Source organism: Dermacentor silvarum, chromosome 2, assembly GCF_013339745.2.
Source record: "Dermacentor silvarum isolate Dsil-2018 chromosome 2, BIME_Dsil_1.4, whole genome shotgun sequence".
Lineage (NCBI taxonomy): Eukaryota > Metazoa > Arthropoda > Arachnida > Ixodida > Ixodidae > Dermacentor > Dermacentor silvarum.
The window spans coordinates 37511585-37527716 of NC_051155.1; the positions used below are offsets into that span (position 1 = coordinate 37511585).

The 16132-nt window shown below is 49.5% G+C and overlaps 1 protein-coding gene across 1 annotated transcript in view; it reads right to left on the reverse strand.

The window, feature by feature from the left end:
• Positions 1-16132, reverse strand: part of LOC119439969 (neprilysin-like) — a 500589-nt gene that overhangs the window by 199068 nt on the left and 285389 nt on the right. The window lies entirely within an intron of this gene.

A 16132-nucleotide genomic window follows, 5' to 3' on the forward strand; every position in this document is an offset into this window, starting at 1 on the left:
CCTGTAACAAAAATTATTTATCTCCGCAACAATTTACCGCCTGCTTTAATGCGCAAAGGCTGTCAGCAATATTTCTCTTATATTCTTTAAAAAACTGTATGCGTTCTCTACTGACAGACTCAAAATTACTTGGGTATTTGCAAAGATAATTTTCCAACTGTTTTGTTGTGGAAATATTTACACTATTCGTTCAACGATTTCGAACCATATTGCCTACTTTCTCCGTGAACCCACAGTATGCCTCGAATTTCTGAAGGCGATAGCCCTAGTATAGTCTCCGTCACACTTGCCCTGAGTGGTCGAGTAGCCGTCTGCTGACTGCAGCAGCGTCAGTAGCTGCATTCTCGCGGTAGCTGCGGGTTACCACATATGGTCATGCGTAATCTCACGGCGGTGTCGGCTTGACCTTCTTTCTTTGAGAGATGACGATCAAATCAGCTGATTAACCGCTCTAGCCTCCTGTGACACGGCTATGGGGATTTGTCCAATATATTGGATACCAAGTAATGACACAATGCTCCTATGCCCTAAGGCATTCATCCTCATAATCATAAAACCGGACTGTCCATTGTATCCGATAGCTGCGGGCGCCATCTATGCCGAACTGATGATAACACATCGTCCAATTTTCCGCCAAAACCGTTCCAGAATGGAGGCATTCTGCGGCGCGGGGTTTTCGGGCGCCTGCCGGAGAAGTAAGTACAGTATCTCGTATTTCTACCTACTTCAGGTCATATCGTTAATTTTATATTAAAGTTGATACAACAATGAACGTGCAAAACACGAAATTTAAACTGTGTTCGCGTGTTCATTAGGTTGCACACTGGGAGTCAAACCGGTTATTTTGGTCGCGCTTTTCCGATGGCCTTGTCATGAACAGCAGACGAGTACTGTTATTATTTAGCGACTTGCGGACGAAATCGCGTGTCTTTATTTTTGTAGGAGATCGGCCTCACGTGTCTGATGAGACGGTTGACGCAATATTGCGAAGAAATGAAGACGTTGAACAATGACCTTTCAATGTCCGACGCATGTTTCAAGTATTGTGGTAGCGTCGTGTGCTACACTGGGCGGCGCATAGAAGCCAACTAGAAAGAGGTTCGCAGCAGCGCGCGTGCCACACGGAATGCGGCGCATGGGCACGGGGGAGAAAAAAATCATCGCCCCTTCCCCTCCTTCAAGATGGTCGAACCGCCAAGCTGTTAGTTACACCGAGTGTTACATGTGCATGTGTTGCACGTGATGCGATTGCGCAAACACAAGTAAACATAGATCTACAACAGGGGTGCTATGCAGGATGTGCCGAGTTTCTTGTTCGAACGAGTTTTACCCGAGTTTGCTCGATGGTAGTCAGTGAACGGAGATAGCAAGGAAAGCGCAAGATCAACGGGCCAAAAGAAATGTCGAGATAAAGCCGCGTATGACAACATGAGCGCACCCTGCGCTGCGTTTCAAGCACAGAAGACTGCGCAACGAAACGCGCCAACGCCGCGTATTGTTATCAACGTATTATCGCAATTTAGCAATACCGTGGCTGTCCCGCTGTCTATCTGCATACTTGCCGTGAGCCGCTTGCCACGCCTTTCTCGGGCGCGTCAAGGGCGTGCCTCCTCTTTCGAGCATTATCTTTCTGTCCTCCGTCGAATGCGAACAGGGCACATGCTGTGCATTCTTGTAATCTACACTTTCCTTCAATTGAGTACTTTAACATACAACAAATAAAATAACGAACAATTTATCTCTTAAAGTATCGGTTTGTCGTTTTGATTGCTGTAAATTTCTGATGACAAACGGAGATCGAGAGAATTATTAGATTTTGCACTTTTTTGCAGTGAGTGGCGACAGTGAAGCGACAGCTTACAAGCGGATACGTTCTAGAGGGTCGCACACACGAGCGAGTTCATACGGTGACAAGTCGCCAGGGGCGCTGCAGTGCTATTCTCGATTAAGTCAGTCATGACAATGACCTGACCATTCCCTGTCTATTAGGGGAAGGGCAACGCATCGCCGCAGCATGGCTGTTCACCGCAGGCGCTTCACTGACGCTATTAAGGCCGCCGCTTTACTAACAAAAAACGAGACTCTAGCCATACAGAGGGCAGCAACGGCTGTCGCTGCAAAATGGCTGTACGGTACCATGTTTATTTCTGTGCGCGAAGCCTCCGTGATGCATTGTGAAAAAGAGTGAGCTGCGCAGCGTCACAATTAATTGCTTTTCATCGCTTGCCCAGTGAAGGTGCCTCTGTGCGCACATATGCAGTGTTTTGAGTGTGTTGTGCACTCCAAAGTGCTTGCCAATTGTTTGTGCTGGAGCTAACAGCGATCGCAGATGGATATTGTAATGACACCGCAACAATCGCATTTTGGGAGGTGAGGACTCTAGTGTGCAGTTATGAAATGAGACTTCTAACGCAAGAGGGTGTTGGAACTCTTTAGTTTGCAGTGCTTGTGATGAAGAAATGTCATCGTAAGGGGTCTAGAAAAGCGGGCGATGCCCGACGCTGACCGTTTTAGCGACACCACCGCACCGATACATAGCCGAGGACAGATCAGTCATCTCCAATGACAGCTGCGATACGTTGTCGTTGGAAAACACTACGCACTCCTCAACATCCTCGTCCACCACGGCGCATCGACACCTTGCAAGTAGCTAGAGTGACGTGCCGATAATAATTTGCGGTGTGCTACGTCGCCAGAATGCAGGCAATGAAACCATGTTGTGGGGCCATCACAGCCCGAGAAGATATACGCGTATGTATAAGCCAGCGACAGTCGGCACTCAGTGCATCACCGATGACAATGCGTTGTGCGTGTTTTATCTCGGCGGTCCAGATTGTTGGTGCCTCTCTGCTCAGCACCGCGTCGCTGTTGCCGAACAATAAGTTGGGCGTGGCTCAACTGTGGTGGGTGCGCGCACAAGTTACATGCCTTGCGTGGGGCGTGATATATGGTTTTAATTGACAGGCGAACTCGTGCCAAACTTGTACATCGCGAAACCCTCCCCGAGTTGAACTCGCGAACATGGCAGCGGCAGCAGCAGCCTGTGTCATCGCATCCAGCGAAAGCAAGCGTCAATAGACCGTCTGGACCCGTTCACCTACATGACCGACGTAGAGTTTCAACGTCATTTTCGCCTTTCCAATAGGTTAGTGCGCTGGCTGTGTAGCGAGTTAGGCGAAAGCTCTCGTCTGCGGAGACAGCGTGGCGGGCAAATTATGCTTTCGGAGCACAGATTGGTGTGACTAGGCTCCAGAGGAAGAGTTCGTGCGATCGCTTCGGCTCTCTCCGGCTTCAAGCGCCGTGCGTCCACCGTGTCCCAGCGCCAGGCCAGGTCCGGCGGCGTCATCGGAGTACTGGGGCACCTGCGAGCACCTGGGGTTCAACCCGGAACATCTAATCTGCGAAGGCGAATTGGTCACATTGTACCGGAAGACTCAGAATGGACGCCAGGCGGCCTTCCGGTGCAACAGGTGCCGAAAGCAGTCTTTGCAGTTACACGGTACCGCTGCACTGTACGGGCAGAGAGGCGAAGGAAGTTACTTCGCCAACACGGACCGCCTCGGCCATCCAAACGTCCACCTCTTTAGGCGGCAAGTGATTTGGCTGAGTACTACGTGAGCAATAGCGTAGATGTGTGGCTTTTGAAGGAGATGACCAGCGACTTGTTTGCTTTATCGAAGCATGCCATCGCCGACTGGAAGAACTACGCCCGTGAGGACAGGATGGACGAGCTGCTGGCGCGACCTCCTCTCGGGGGCCCTGGAAAGATAGTGCAATTTGACGAGTTCCTTCTTCGCGGAAAGCGAAAGTAGAATCATGGCCGCCTGATGAAGGGCGACAACGTTCCACCGAGCCGCCAAAATTACGGCTATGTTAAAAGATCGTACACCGTGGGTCTTCGGCATGGTCTGCGCTACCACAGGAGTGCTGGGACTTTTCAAGGTAGACCGACGAGACGAAGCCATTATTGCAGCCAATGTTCAACCAGGGGCCTTTATTCGCAGTAACGCATGGGTCGCATAGAACTGTATTCCAAATTTAGTGGATGCTAATGAGACTAGCCTCAATCTGCACTGGGAGACAGGTAACCACAGCGTGAAGTTTGCGGGCCCCATCACGATCGTTCAAACGTAAAAAAAGATAGAAATTTATTGTGAAAAAGTGAATCGCCACCTCGTCAGCGGTGGTGACAGGGTAACAGCACCGCTGCTCGAGTCATTCCTGGCATAGATGTCGTGGTAATCAATTAACCGCCACGTACGCTGCGAAGACCATTTCTTGCGTTTGTTAGAAGCCACGGATCGCACGGGCTACCCAATACAAAAACTCTTTCCTGCGGTTGTTAGCAGCCATCGCTCGGCGCTAGCCTGTCTGAAGGTGCATCACAAAGTACAAGAAAATAAAGCGTAGTTTTCTGACCCTTGTATGAGTGCTTTCCGGCATTCGCGAGTAAGCGGTAAGCACGTGGTAAGCGCGTTGCAAACCACTACTGCACTAGGCAGACGCTCATTCGTCTCGCAGCCTTACTTTAGCGCGAGCAACGAGAGATCTGTTGAAAGCCCAATGTGAAAACCAGGCGCACACCCATCTGTTCTCGGAAATGGGAGCGCAAGCAGGTAGCGAGCCGCACCAATTCAATCCAGAGGAAAGAGAAGGAACAACGAGCGATCTCTTGAAAGCGTAGTGCGAAAACCAGCGCACCCCTATCCGTGCTCTGAAATGCTCGCGCAAGCACGTAGCACGTCGCGCAATCCAATCCAGAGGAAGAAAGAGGAGGGCGAGCGTCCCCTCGTGGTATAACGCGAAACGTATTAAACGGCAAATTAGTCTAATACACATTCAGTGCACATCTTGTAAACTTTAAAGTGCTTGTAACCCAGATTAATGTGACTAATATTACGTAGTAAATACATTTATTTGATTGCATGCTTGTGTCTCTAATGCACTCGGTGGAAAGACAGACAAGTGAAGGCTTTTTAATATTTATTGATGTGTACCAAATGTGGAACCTATGTTATACCCACCCCTTATGTAATACCCCCTCCGGGGGTCTTTAAGGACAGTAAACTGAACTGAACTGAACTGAAGGTACGACCATGCCCCGACCGTATTATCACGTGAGCCCCAGTTTGTCGACCGCCCATATGGCAACGCCCAAGAGATGATAGCCACCCAGAGTGAATCTAGATAAACCAATGAAGCTGGAGGCGTGCCGACGGACAAACTTTGTCTTGTTACCATTAGTTCTTTCATCTTGGGGCGTCGCGAGAGCTCGTGAAGATCTCGAGTTTCGCCAAACTCTGCGCATCCTACATAGCACCCCAGGAAGTTATATTGAAACGTTGCGAGGCGAGAAGATGCAGCGACTTCCGACGCTACTCGAGTCTAAGAACGTTGACTCGACGAGTGTCCAGTTCTCTGGTCGAAACCTGCCGAGCCACCGCCAGAAGCATCGGCTGCAGTCACGGGCAACGCGCGCGTCTGGCGCGAACGTGGGCAAACACGGACGGCGTCGGCAACATCTGTTCGCGTTGCGCGTTATCCGAAAGGGTGCGCCGCAGGGAAAAACCTTCTCTTATCACCTCTCCTCCTCGCGCTCAATGCGGCCTCTCATTGGTCACGTCCTGCCCCCCAGCGTGCACCTCATTGGTCGCCTCCTCACCCAGCGCGCTTCTCGTCCTCAAGCTGGTCATGTGACCGGCGCTCCCCCGGTGCGGCTCTCATCCTCTCCTGGTCACGTGACCTGCGCGACGCCGGACAGATGGCGAACGGTTGACTAAGAACAGCTCTTCTGTTTAAAAAGCAGCGTAGCTTGCACTGGAGGCGCAATGCTAAAGAGACAGCGGAGCTGATTGGCACCTAGCTAGTCCGGGCTTTTGGCCTAGGCTAAGCACTACCAAGTCAACCCCAGCATTTATCGAAATTTATTGATAATTGACCGATTATTGAATAATTATTGATTGGCTATCCATTGGCTGTCGCAAGGTAGTGGCCAGGTATTTTGGGCAAGACTAAGCACTGCCAAGTCATCACCAGAATTTTCCGGAATTTATGGACTATTGATCAATTATTGATTAGCTTTAATTGGCTATCGATTGGCTGTTGCAAGGTATTGGCCACGTATTTGGGCAAACCTAGGCACTCCCAGGTCATCCCGAGCATTTCCCGGAATTTATTGATTACGTATTGTTTAACTATTGATTTGCTATATATTGGCTATCAATGACTGACTAAGCTTAAGTGGTTCCAACCATGCTTAGCTAGACTTACCAGGCTCAGCTTCGCTAGTTCAAAGGGGTATTTGCCATTGCGCTAGGGCCCTTTCTGCTCAGCCGCCAGGATCGGCCCACCGAGTTTTATTACACGCTGAACTGTGCAACGCCAATAAACAGCTCCGCTGTTAAAAAGGTTCGCCGCTTGGGGGCCGAGCTGAGAAGCCACGCTATGCATGGGCTCCGTAAATTTTCCATGGTTGTGAGCGAAAATTCAAGACTCTAAACCGTACTTCGACGAAGAGAGACGTCGGAACATCACTGCCTTCAGAGAACGACAACTTTTTGGCAGGAGGGCTCCTCTCTGGGACACAGTAACGACTTTCTTGAGCCGCCACGCCGGTGGCCCAGCTAACCCTTACCTGGCATACGACGACACCGACCCGCTGCGCCGGCGGGTCTCCCACACCCTGGCCTGAGTGGAGACTGGGCCCCGCTCCGCCAAGGGCCAACACCGGCAGAGGACATGGACGTCGTCGGAGTGGAGGGAGAGACAATCTCCCCTGAAGAATACGAGGATCCAGGATGGATGGCGGCACACACCCGCCGAAAATCTAGGACTAAGGAACGCTCGAGTATCGGCGACAGCTTAAGGAACGCCGACGAGACGCATCGGCTGGCAACGAGACGCAACAGCTGGCCCAAGCACGGAACGCCGGCTCCACGACAGCCACAGCTACCAGAGGAGGACTACAAGGTGGTCATTCGTCCCAGAGGAGGTTTTGACACGACGCAGAGCTCTGCGATAATAAAAGACGGCGTTCTGCGTGCAGCAGGAATAACTATGAAAGACGCGGAAGAAGATATTCTTCGAGTGAACTCAAAGCAAAACACTTTCATCATGAGCACACCGAAGCTGGAAAACGCGAAGCGTTACAGTCAACTAAAAGAGAGCCGGATTGGAACCGGCATCTTTGGAGCAGCCGCGTATATCACGGCACCTGACAACACATCCAAAGGTGTTATAAGGGGAATCCCGGACTACGATGCACCAGAAGACAATTCTCCCAGCGAGACGCATGGGCAGAACGGACTCTGTAGTGAAAGTGTTCGAAGGCACTTTCGTGCCGCACTACGTGTACTATAGAGGCGCGGAATACCGCTGTGTGTTGTACCAAAAGAAACACGAGCTGTGCACTACATGCGGTCGCCCAGGACACCGAGCGGACGTCTGCCCGGCACCCAATACCAAGCACTGTAGAGGCTGCAGAATGCTGAATCCCACCGAGGACCACCAATGTGATCCGAGATGCTCTTTGTGCGGAAAGGGACACCTTACAGGGGACAAACAGTGCCGCGAGTGGTTCAAAACACCGTACCTACTGAAAAAAAGGTACTGGGAGCGTGTGCAGCATGAACAACAAGGGACCAAGCAACCGAAGGACGACTGCACACCCACCAAATCGGACCACCAAGGAAACCGCTCAAGCCATGAAACCCTCCGTACAAGACAAGACAACGCGACGCCGACGAGGGAAATTAGGAGAAGCCGTTCCAGCTCCTTCCCAAGACTTCCCCCTCCGGAAGGGAAACACAGAGGATATCGCCAGTCACGGTCTCCATCAAGAACCCGGTCCCGGTCCCCATCGAGGACGAGGAGACAGGCGTCACCACAAAAGGCGACCAGCAGCACCAGAGGAACGCCAGCAGACGAAGGTGTAAAGGTGAGCTGGGCAGATACTGTCTCCTTTGCTCCGAGGGACGGGAATAGATCCGCTCTAGAAAAAGAAATCTATGATATTAGGAAAGCACTCGAGGGGGTCATTCGTGAAAACGCGACACAGAGAGAGAAAATCCGGCGCCTCCGCATATAAAATAAGGAACTTCGTCAAAACAAAAGGCAAGAGGCCAATCCCCCGACATTTTGGGAGGAGAACCAGCAAAATGCACAACAGGAGCACCTCCAGCAAAGAGGAAAAATACTGAGGAATCTAGCACAGATGATATAACTGAGAGAATTGAAAAGATCGAGAACATGATAACCAAACTGGCCGAAACCGTACAAAAACAGTATGTATGCATACAAGTACCACTAGAAAAAATGCAGCAGATTATTGAAGGAATCGATTCTCGGGTTACAATGCTTGAGAACATGCAAAAAAGTGGACGCTCGACGGGAATAGGACCGATAAAAATCCACAAACCCTACGATAGGCCTGCGGGGACCGACGTCACTAGAGCCCCCGGGGAACTAGTTCCCAGTAAACATGGCGTCACGTAATCTTTACAAAATTTGGCAGTGGAACTGCAGGGGGTACCGTCGGAAACGGAGTAACCTTCAGCAGTTCATAAATAACAAGGAGGCGCCAGACATCATTGCTCTGCAGGAAACGGGAGGACCAGCCAAACTGTCCGGATATAAAACGTATGGTACTTCGAGCGAGAAAACGCCCGTCTCAACTCTAGTGAACAGAAATTTAGCGGTATTAACGCACGATACAGGGGTTTTAAACGTGGACCACGTCCTGATCGAGATAATCCCTAAACAACAACATCAGGGAAGTTTATTCGTACTAAATGTTTATCGCAGTCCTAGAAGCACCAAGATGAGGTTTGGAGAGGGCAGTGGTAATACTCGGAGACTTTAATGCTCCACACCAGTGCTGGGGGTACAAAAACGACACCGCGAAAGGCAGGAATTTATGGCTTGAGGCGCAAAGAGCCCACCTTACCTTAGTAACGGACCCACAAACACCCACCAGAATAGGCAATAGCGTCAGCATCGATACTACGCCAGATCTAACATTTATCAAAAACATGCCTGATGCCCATTGGACAAACATCCAGGAAAATCTTGGGAGTGACCATTACATTCTTGAGACAGTAATAAAGGCCGGCTCCCCGCAAAGGAAAGGAAAATCCCTCACCATGGTAGAATGGGACCTTTTCCGACAAATACGGGCGGAGGAAACAAACGAAGATGGCGACACAATTGAGGATTTTGAGGTCTGGACACAGAAACTCCTCAATAGTGTAAAGAGAGCGACAAAGAATATACCAGACGAGGCTGGGCTAGAACAAGCAGATGCAAAATTGCTACACTTATGGGAAGCACGGAACAGCATAGCAACATGATGGAAACGGAAACGGCTCAATAGAAATCTTAGGTGGAAAATGGCCGAACTAGACAGGGAAATCGAGAAACACACAAATAGATTGACGCGGCAAAACTGGGAAGCTACGTGTAACAGAATGCAGAGAGAAGTAAACTCGGAAAAACATGGAATATCCTACGGCACTTGATTGACCCTGAAAATGGCAAAATTGCACAAAGGCACAACATCAATAAGCTAACCCATCAATATGCAGGTACAGAAACAGAATTACTGCAAGAAGTCCAATCACTATACATAGGCGACCTAGCGCAGACTCCCTTACCGCACTATACTGGAGAGGAAAACCTTGAATTGGACATGCCTATTACGGAAGCAGAAGTTAGACAGGCGCTGCAGGACCTGCGCCCGAAATCCGCCCCGGGTCCCGATGGTATCACCAACAAAATGCTACGGAATCTCGATGATCCCTCTATAAAGGCGATTACCCAATACATGAACGACTGCTGGGAGAAGGGGGCTATACCTCAACTGTGGAAAACAGCGCATATAGTCATGATCCCTAAACAAGGAAAAATGCTGAAGTTAGAAAATCTAAGACCAATATCATTAACATCGTGTGCAGGAAAATTAATGGAACACGTGATATTCTCGCGTCTAGTAAGATACATGGACGACAATAACCTCTTCCCGCACACGATGATAGGCTTTCGATGTAAACTTGCCACACAAGATATCATGCTTCAAATCCAACACCAAATTATAGACACAGCCTCAAAAACAAGAGACAACAAAGCCATATTAGGCCTAGATCTTGCAAAAGCTTTTGACAACATTACACATGAAGCTATTTTAGGAAACCTCCAAGGATTAGGAGTTGGGAAACGGGCCTACGAAAACATTAGAAACTTCCTATTAAACAGAAAGGCCCGAATTACGATCGGAGACATACATTCGAACGATATAAGACTAGAGAGCCGAGGAACACCACAGGGATCGGTTCTCTCGCCACTACTCTTCAACGTGGCCATGATCGGCCTCCCGGAGAAGTTGTACACAGTGGAAGGGCTACATCATAGTTTATACGCTGATGATATCACGCTGTGGGTCACAGGGGGCAGCGACGGATACACCGAGGCTACCCTCCAAGAAGCAATACGCAGAGTAGAGGAATATGTTGGCAGTAGGGGCCTTCAGTGCTCACCACAGAAGTCGCAACTCTTGATTTACCACCCACAAAGAAGCAGCCGTAAAGAAAACAGCATATCCCAAATACGACTAAGCGCAGGGGGCCAACAAATACCAGCAGTTGGCAGTATTCGGGTACTAGGCATGCGGATACAAGCAAACAGGCGAAATAATGAAAATATAAAGGCTTTAGAAAGAGGGACGCAAGAAACAATGCGCCTGATCGCAAGAATTGCAAACCGACACAGCGGGATGAAGGAAGCCAACCTAATTAAGTTAGTACAGGCTTTGTTATTAGCCGAATAGTATATGTGACTCCTTATCTGAACCTTCTCATGGCAGAAAAAGCAAAAATTGAAGCCTTGATAAGGAAAGTATATAAACAAGCGCTTGGAATACCAATCAGTACACCTACGGAAAGACTACTTGCCTAAGGTGTACACAATACCCTAGATGAATTAATAGAAGCGCACAAAACGGCCCAATACGAGAGACTAGCTCAGACTGCTACGGGCAGGACGATACTTGATTGCCTCCATATAGGCTATGCAACGCAACAGGGAATCAAGATGGATATACCGCGAGAAATACGCGGAAGGATAAAGGCTATACCGATGCCCAGAAACATGCACCCGGAGAACGACGCGGGAAGGCGTGTGGAGAGGACAAAGGCCCTCAGAAATAAGTACGAAAACATCAAGGACGTGGTCTAAGTAGACGCCGCGAAATATCCAAATGAGCAAAAAATGACTGTCGTAATCACTGATAAAGAAGGCAAGATGACAGCTGGCGGCTCACTACAAACGCAAAGCGTAGAAACGGCAGAGGAATCAGCCATCGCATTGGCGATAGCTTCCTCATCGGCCAGACACATAATTAGTGACTCAAAAGCAGCAGTGCGAAATTTCTTAAGACGGCGAGTATCGCCGCACGCGATTAAGATTTTAACCAATTTGAACGACTACAGACACATACAAATTATCTGGACACCTGCGCATGCCTCCCTCCCTGGGAACGAGGCGGCTCACACATTGGCTCGAGAACTCACTAACCGAGCCAGAGAGCAGCCTCACCCAGAGATGAGAGAAGAGCGCATAGTCAGTTACAATGAAATCACCAAATATTATAGATTGGCGAGGGTTCGGTATCCCCCCGCCCACCCAACACTCAGTAAGCCGCAGACGGTGGCCTGGCGCCTCCTTCAAACCAACACCTATGCGAATCCCGTGGCCTACAGCCGGTATTATCCAGATAAATATGAGGGCAAATGTCGGTTATGTGAAGGACGGGCGGATCTGAGACACATCCTGTGGGCTTGCCCTCAGGTGACTCGACAGGGCCGCAACATAGTTAATGAGGAGCAGTGGGAGGCCGTACTACGGAGTTCTGACCCGGAAGTACAACTCTGGGCCGTCCAGCTGGCTGAAGACGCCGCCAGGGCCCAAGGGCTTCTGGCCGCCGTTTAGGCGGGGGCCTAGTCCCCAAACCGGTGGACCCAATAAAGTTATTTCTCTCTCTCTGTCTCCGCTGTTAAAAAAAGAAAATCTGAAACCTAGCTGAAGCATTGCATCCAAGCTCCTTGATTGCGTTTCTGTCTCAAGGCTTGTCCGTCCCCAACGAAGAAGCCTGCTGATGACAGGTTTACAGATGACATTGCCCTGTTCAGCAACACTGGGGACAAAATACGACAAAAGATTGGGGATCTAAACCGAGAAACTGTTAGAGTGGCGTTGAGGTTTAATATGCGGAATACAAAGCTAATATTCAACAGCCTGGCAAAGGAGCAAGAATTCACCATAGCCAGTCAGCCTCCAGAGTCCCTGCAGTAATACTATTATCTAGTTAAATTACTGAGAGGGGACCCCGATGTTGAGATGGAAATTTACGGGAGAATAAAGATGGGTTGCATTGCATAGGGCAGACATTGCCGAATACTGACTGGGAGCTCACGACTCTCGTTGAAAACAGAAGTGTACAATGACTGCATTCTACGGGTGCTAAGATATGAGGCAGAAATTAGGAGGTTAACAAAGAAATTTGAAAACAAATTATGGACCGCGCAAACCACGATCCAACGAAAAATGTTAGGCCTAACGTTAATAGACAGGAACACAGCGGTGTGGATCAGAGAGAAAACAGGGATAGCCGATATTCTAGTTGACATTAAGAGGAAAAAATGGAGCTGGGAAGGCCATGTAATGCATAGGATGGATAACCGGTGGACCGTTCGAGTTACAGAATGGAAACCAAGGGAGGGGAAGTGCAGTCGACGATGGCACAAAACTAGGTGGGGTGATGAAATTGGGAAAGTTGCAGGCGGAAGTTGGGAATCAGCAGCGCAAGGCAGGGGTAATTGGAGATCGCAGGGAGAGGCCTTCGTCCTGCAGTGGACATAAGAAAAGGCTCATGATGATGTCGGCGCCGATGAGGACTCATGGTGAATTCCACTGGTCGATCTGGAGTGGTGTTGAATCCACGAGAGCTCAACAAAACCTGGCACGGGGCAACCCAATCCAGATCGACCAGTGAAAATTAAACATGTTCCAGCAGTGAACACAGCGGAAGTTGTGCGCCCGTCATATCCGCCAGCCATATCGCGATTTCATGATTTGCACCTCAAGCCTTCAGCTATGCTTCTATAATGGGGGAGTGGGTCTAGCGGACGCTTTGACAAGCGCCGATGGTGAATCTTAAACGATGAAATTGCAATGACGACAGCGTAACTTTCAACTTTCGCTTTATCCTGAAGCTCCAGCTGTTTCGGCAGCGCCCATTGGGTGAGACGAACTCACGGGCCGAGTAGCTGTCGTCTGCTCGACGCACCATCGTTTGCATCGTTTCCGCTGCTCCTTCTTCATCTTATTGACTACAGGTGAGTGGGCAATAAAATCACTGTTTCCACCACCGACTGTCAAAACAAGATGCAGCAGAGTGAAACACCTGTCAAAGCTCCATGTAGCTCCGGTATATATATCTATAGGGTCTCCGACGCAATCAGCGTCTGGCCGGCGCTGCAGCGTGGTATTTACGATCGGCGCATTAAAAAAAAGCTGAAAACAGCCACGTCATCCGACCAATCCGGAAGTGACACCAAGCGTCGTCAGAGTTCCGGTTAAATCCACCTCTTCTCGACGGATCAACAAGGAGCGCTCCCTCGTGGAGCAAGTTGATCGCTATCGACCAGTGGAAAACACAAACTTGCTCTAGATCCACCACTGGAATTCAATTTCTTCGCCACGGACCAAGAAAACGTGCTCCACATCGGCCATTGGAATTCACCATTAGTGTTGTTGTTGTTGTTGGAACGTTTATTAAAATAATCATAAAAAGTTTCCTCCCCCAGAAAGTGAATCCATCAGGGCGGGGGGAGGGGTAAAGCAGAAGGTTCAAATATTATTGTTCATTTTTGACTCTTGTAAAAATTGAAGTAACGACTGGAATATGAGGTGCCGTCTCTCGGGGGGACCAGTGGGAAGGCGCCAGGCGTCCAAATCCTGAGGGCTCAGAGTAAGAGGCAGGGTGGCTATCGCCCTTCTCCGGTGCTCGGCGAGATCCGAGCAAAAAACATTCGCGTAGCTATTTCGGACCCTACCAGATCATCCCACGTATTGGCACACTGGAATATGAGGTCGTGCGAGACGGCATTACGCAATCACAGCGGTGCCGCTCGCGACTTGAAATACTTCATGTTGTGCGCCTTAAGCCCATCTACCAGCGCTAATGAACTCTGACACTTTATTTCTTTGTTTGTTAGCTATTTTTTGTTTAGTGCGTGTGCTTCCGTTCTTTGGTCTCGTGCTTGTAGCATTGGAACAATGACATTTTTAAGATGGGGACATTCACACGTGTAGTTAACTATCCTAATCTCGGAGAATGCATTTCACCCGATAAGAACTTAGTCATCGCTCAGCGTACGACGGGCCTACATGATTGGAACTTACTGGAATATTATTGTTGATTCTATCTGCTTTCTATGTTCTCGCTGAACCTTCTGTAATCGGATTGTATGTGAGAGATGTGAATTACTTTCTTGAAGCACGCGGGCCCCAGCGATCTAAACCTTAAAAATTATTTAAAGTCTGGGATTTTACGCGCCGTAAGCACACTTTGATTATGAGGCATGGCGTAGTGGGGGACGCTGGGTTAATTTTGACCACCAGGGTTTCTTTAACGTGCACGCAATGCACAATACACGGGCGTTTCTGCATTTCACCCCCATAGAAATGCGGCCGCCATGGCCGGGATTTGATCCCTCGCCCTGGGGCATCGTTGCACAACGCCGTAGCCACTACGCCACCACGGCGGGTCCTGGAACCTTCGACGAGCCGTTTAAAAAGCCGACGCGCTTGACCCACAGAATCAGAGTTTCGACGATCGCCGACTGTGCTCGCAGCTATCGTTGTGCTTGACTGTTGGTTGCATTTCTCTCTTCGTTTCTCTCTCTCTCTAGGCAGAGGTTCGCCTAATAGAGAGTTACTTTCCTGATTCTCAGTTTTAGCTACCGTGTTCTTCACCCTCGGTACAACGTGACAATATTTACAGCACTTGTCTCCGGGGGCTTCTTCTATGAGTTCATTCAATTACATGTACCAAGCCGTAGCGTCATGAGAATTATAAATAAAAATGTTGCAGTTGCACCGGAAAGGTGAAGCATCAATTGCGATAGCAAATTGGTAGAGAGCTATACGGAGTAAGGATGGTAGTTTTGGAGTAAGGATGGTAGTTCGAGGAACCCAACCAGGTTCCTCGAAAGAAAGCCTCGCCGTTGAAGAAAAATTCGTCCTGCGAGGCTTTCTTTCGAGGAACCCGGTTGGGTTTCCATTGTAGCAAATTGCTACATTTGGGTGCATGTCTCAGTTTCCCCTTAATTATCTCCACCTAGCGGATTTCCGCTGAACTATTACGTCATACACTTGACTTTGCTTCGAGTTGTCGACAAATTCGACTTCGCCCTGCCATCTGCTAGCCGCCTGGTTAGCTCAGATGGTAGAGCGGCTGCCCCGGAAAGGCGATGGTCCCGGGTTCGAGTCCCGGGCCAGGACGAATTTTTCTTCAAGTGCGAGGCTTTCTTTCGAGGAACCCGGTTGGGTTTACATTGTAGCAAATTGCTACATTTGGGTGGATGTCTCAGTTTCCCCTTAATTACTTATCTCCACCTAGCGGATTTCCGCTGAACTATTACGTCGTACACTTGCCTTTGCTTCGAGTTGTCGACAAATTCGACTTCGCCGTGCCATCTGCTAGCCCCCTGGTTAGCTCAGATGGTAGAGCGGCTGCCCCGGAAAGGCGGTGGTCCCGGGTTCGAGTCCCGGACCAGGACGAATTTTTCTTCAACTGCCAGGCTTTCTTTCGAGGAACCCGGTTGGGTTTTCATTGTAGCAAATTGCTACATTTGGGTGGATGTCTCAGTTTCCCCTTAATTACTTCTCTCCACCTAGCGGATTTCCGCTGAACTATTACGTCATACACTTGCCTTTGCTTCGAGTTGTCGACAAATTCGACTTCGCCCTGCCATCTGCTAGCCGCGTGGTTAGCTCAGATGGTAGAGCGGCTGCCCCGGAAAGGCGGTGGTCCCGGGTTCGAGTCACGGACCAGGACGAATTGTTCTTCAACTGCGAG